We start from the raw sequence: 5206 nt of genomic DNA, 5'->3' as shown, positions 1-5206 counted from the left end.
ATTTAACCAGCATCATAAATTAAGTCATTTGGTGAATTTGAGATTTTTGCGTTCTGACGTCCTTAACTCGCTGAAATAAGCATGTTTGTCATAACACCATCAAAAGTTGAGGCATTTGGTGAATTTGAGATTTTTGACTTCTGAAGTGCTTATCCCACTGAAATAAGCATGTTAGTTAAAACAACATCAAAAGTTGAGTCATTTGCTGAAGTTGAGATTTTTGATTTCTGAAGTACTTAATGGCTGAAATAAGCATGTTAGTCTCACCAACATAAAAACTTGAGTCATTTGGTGAAGTTCAGATTTTGGTCTTCTGAAGTGCTTATCTCAATGAAATAAGCATGTTAGTCAAAAGAACATCAAAAGTTGAGTGTCGTGTTGAAGTTGAGATTTTGGTCTTCTGAAATGCTTAACTCGCTGAAATGATAATGTTGGTCAAACTAAGATCAATAATTGAGTCATTTGGTGAAGATACGATTTTTGTCTTCTGAAGTGCTTATCTCGCTGAAATAAGAACTTTAATCAAACTAGCATCAAAAATTATGTGATTTCGTGAAGTTGAGATTTTGGTCTTTCAATGTGCTTATCTGAGTGAAATAAGCGTGTTACTCAAAACAGCATCAATAATTAAGTCATTTGGTAAAGTTGAGATTTTTGACTTCTGAAATGCATATCTCACTCAAATAAGCATGTTAGTCTAACCAACATCACAACTTGAGTCATTTGGTGAAGTTCTTATTTTGAACTTCTGAAGCGCTTATCTCATTCAAATATGCATGTTACTCAAAACAACATCAAAAGTTGAGTCATTTGGTGAAGTCGAGATTTTTCACTTCTTGAAGTGCTTATCTCACTGGAGGAAGCCTGTTAGTCAATCCAATATCAAAATTTGAGTCATTTAGAGAAGTTCAGATTTTTGTCATCTCAAGTGCTCATCTCACTAAAATAAGTATGTTGTCAAAACAGCATAAAAAGTTGAGTGTCTTGTTGACGTTGAGTTTTTGCTCTTCTGCTGTGCTTATCTCGCTGAAATAAGCACGTTAGTCAAGCTAACATCAAAAATTGACTTATTTGATGAAGTTCAGATTTTTGTCTTCTGAACTGCTTATCTCCCTGATTTAAGCGTTTTAATCCACACAACATTAAAAATTAAATCATTCGGTGGAGTTGATATTTTTGCCTGCTGAATTGCTGACCACGCTGAAATAAGCATGTTATTCAAAACAACATCAAAAGTTTAGTCATTTGGTGAAGTTGAAATTTTTGACTTCTGAAGTCCTTGTCTCACTCAAATGAGCATGTTAGTCGAAATAACATTAAAAATCGATTCATTTGGTTAAAATCAGGTTTTAGTTCTCGAGTGCTTAACTCACTGAAATAAGCATTTTAGTCGAACCAGCATCAAGAATCAAGTCTTTTGATGAAGTTGAGATTTTTGACTTCTGTAGTGCTCATCTGACGGAAATAAGCATTTAATTCAAACCAGCAATCAAAAGTTATGTCCTTTGGTAAAGTTGAAATTTCAGTCTTCTGATATGCTTATCTCGCTGAAACAAGCACGCTGGTCAAAATAACATCAAACGTTGAGTCATTTGGTGAAGTTGAGATTTCTGACTTCTGAAATGCTTATCTCACTCAAATAAGCATGTTAGGCAAACCATCATCAAAACTAGATTCATTTGATGAAGTTCAGGTATGGGTGTTCGGAGGAGCTGAAATCACTGAAATGAGCATTTTAAACCAACCAGCGTCAAAAGTTGTGTCATTTAGTGAAGTTGAGATTTTAGCCTTCTGAAGAGCTTAACTCGCTGAAATAAGCATGTCATTCAAACCATCATCAAAAACTAACATTTTTGGTGAAGTGAGATGTTGGTATTCTGCAGTGCTTATCTCACTGAAGTAAGCATTTTAGTCAAATCAGCATCAAAAGTTAGGTCCTTTGGTCAGTTTGAGACTTTAGTCTTTGGATATGCTTATCTCACTGAAATAATCATTTTAATTTAACCAGCATCATAAATTAAGTCATTTGGTGAAGTTGAGATTTTTGCATTCTGACGTCCTTAACTCGCTGAAATAAGCATGTTTGTCATAACACCATCAAAAGTTGAGTCATTTGGTGAAGTTGAGATTTTTGACTTCTGAAATGCTTATCCCAATGAAATAAGAATTTTAAACAAACCTGTATCTAAAGTTAGGTCATCTGGTGAAGGTGAGATTTTAGTCTTCTGATATGCTTATCTCGCTGAAATAAGCACGTTAGCCAAAACAACACCAAACGCTGAGTCATTTGGTGATGTTGTGATTTTTGACTTTTGAAGTGCTTATCTCACTGATGTTAGCATATTAGTCAAACCAACATCAAAAAAAGCGATTTATTTGGTGAAGTTCAGATTATTGTCTTCTGAAGTGTTTAACTCTGTGACGTAAGCATTTTAGTACAACCCGCATGAAAAATTAAGTCATTTGCTTAAGTGGAGCTTTTTGCCTTCTGAAGTGCTTATCTCACTCAAATATGCGTGTTAATCAAAGTAACATCATAAGTTGAATCATTCGGTTAAGTCGAGATTTTTCACTTCTGAAGTGCTTATCTCACTGGAGGAAGCCTGTTAGTCAATCCAACATCAAAACTTGATTCATTTCGTGAAGTTCAGATTTTGGATTTCTGAAGTGCTTATCGTTATGAATTGAGCATGCTAGATTAACCAGCAATAAAAATTAAGTAATTTGGTGCAGTTGAGATTTTTGACTTCAGAAGGGATTATCTCACTGAAATAAGCACGTTAGTCTAACCAACATCAAAACTTGAGTCATTTGGTGGAGTTCTGCTTTTGGTCTCCTGAAGTGGTCATCTCACTGAAATAAGCATGTTATTCAAAACAACATCAAAAGTTTAGTCATTTGGTGAAGTTGATATTTTTGACTTCTGAAGTCCTTGTCTCACTCAAATGAGCATGTTAGTCGAAATAACATTAAAAATTGAGTCATTTGGTTAAAATCAGGTTTTAGTTCTCGAGTGCTTAACTCACTGAAATAAGCATTTTCGTCGAACCAGCATCAAGAATCAAGTCTTTTGATGAAGTTGAGATTTTTGACTTCTCTAGTGCTCATCTGACGGAAATAAGCATTTAATTCAAACCAGCATCAAAAGTTGTGTCCTTTGGTAAAGTTGAAATTTCAATCTTCTGATATGCTTATCTCTCTGAAACAAACACGTTAGTCAAAACAACATCAAACGTATAGTCATTTGGTGAAGTTGAGATTTTTGACTTCTGGAATGCTTATCTCACTCAAATAAGCATGGTAGTCAAACCATCATCAAAACTAGAGACATTTGGTGAAGTTCAGGTTTTGGTTTTATGAAGAGCTTGACACGCTGAAATAAGTATTTGAAAACAACCAGCATCAAAAGTTGTGTCATTTGGTGAAGTTGAGATTTTAGCCTTTTGAAGTGCTTAACTCGCTGACATGAGCATGTTAGTCAAAACAACATCAAATGTTGACTCATTTGTTGAAGTTGAGATTTTTGAATTCTGAAATGCTTCTCTCTCTCAAATAAGCATGTTAGTCAAACCATCATCAAAACTAGATTCATTTGGTGAAGTTCAGGTATTGGTGTTCTGAAGAGCTTAAATCGCTGAAATAAGCATTTTAAACCAACCAGCATCAAAAGTTGTGTCATTTGGTGAAGTTGAGATTTTGGCCTTCTGAAGAGCTTAACTCGCTGAAATAAGCATGTCTTTCAAACCATCATCAAAAACTAACATTTTTGGTGAAGTGAGATATTGGTATTCTGCAGTGCTTATCTCACTGAAGTAAGCATTTTAGTCAAATCAGCATCAAAAGTTAAGTCCTTTGGTCAGTTTGAGACTTTAGTCTTCGGATATGCTTAACTCGCTGAAATAATCATTTTAATTTAACCAGCATCATAAACTAAGTCATTTGGTGAAGTTGAGATTTTTGCGTTCTGATGTCCTTAACTCGCTGAAATAAGCATGTTTGTCATAACACCATCAAAAGTTGAGTCATTTGGTGAAGTTGAGATTTTTGACTTCTGAAATGCTTATCCCACTGAAATAAGAATTATTAACAAACCTGTATCTAATGTTAGGTCATTTGGTGAAGGTGTGATTTTAGTCTTCTGATATGCTTATCTCGCTGAAATAAGCACGTTAGCCAAAACAACACCAAACGCTGAGTCATATGGTGATGTTGTGATTTTTGACTTTTGAAGTGCTTATCTCACTGATGTTAGCATATTAGTCAAACCAACATCAAAACTTGAGTCATTTCGTGAAGTTCAGATTTTGGATTTCTGAAGTGCTTATCGTACTGAAATAACCATGCTAGTTAAAACAGCATTAAAAATTAAGTCATTTGGTGCAGTTGAGATTTTTGACTTCTGAAGTGCTTTTCCCACTGATGTTAGCATATTCGTCAAACCAACATCGAAAAAAAACGATTTATTTGGTGAAGTTCGGATTATTCTCTTCTGAAGTGTTTAACTCTCTGAAGTAAGCATTTTAGTACAAGGCGCATGAACAATTGAGTCATTTGCTTAAGTTGAGCTTTTTGCCTTCTGAAGTGCTTATCTCACTCAAATATGCGTGTTAATCAAAGTAACATCATAAGTTGAATCATTCGGTGAAGTCGAGATTTTTCACTTCTGAAGTGCTTATCTCACTGGAGGAAGCCTGTTCGTCAATCCAACATAAAAACTTGAGTCATTTGGTGAAGTTCAGATTTTGGTCATCTGAAGTGCCTATCTGAGTGAAATAAGCATATCAGTCAAAACAGAATAAAAAAATAAGTCATTTGGTGAAGTTCCGATTTTGGTCTTCGAAAGTGCTTATCTCACTGAAATAAGCATTTTAGTCAAATCAGCATCAAAAGTTAGGTCCTTTGGTGAGTTTGAGATTTTAGTCTTCTGATATACTGAACTCGCTGAAATAATCATTTTAATTTAACCAGCATCATAAATTAAGTCATTTGGTGAATTTGAGATTTTTGCGTTCTGACGTCCTTAACTCGCTGAAATAAGCATGTTTGTCATAACACCATCAAAAGTTGAGGCATTTGGTGAATTTGAGATTTTTGACTTCTGAAGTGCTTATCCCACTGAAATAAGCATGTTAGTTAAAACAACATCAAAAGTTGAGTCATTTGCTGAAGTTGAGATTTTTGATTTCTGAAGTACTTAATGGCTGAA

The sequence above is a fragment of the Rhincodon typus genome, chromosome 50 (genome assembly GCF_021869965.1).
Source record: "Rhincodon typus isolate 14 chromosome 50, sRhiTyp1.1, whole genome shotgun sequence".
NCBI classification, from domain to species: Eukaryota; Metazoa; Chordata; class Chondrichthyes; order Orectolobiformes; family Rhincodontidae; genus Rhincodon; species Rhincodon typus.
The sequence above is the reverse complement of the archived record's forward strand: the minus strand, read 5'-3'. Positions refer to the sequence as shown.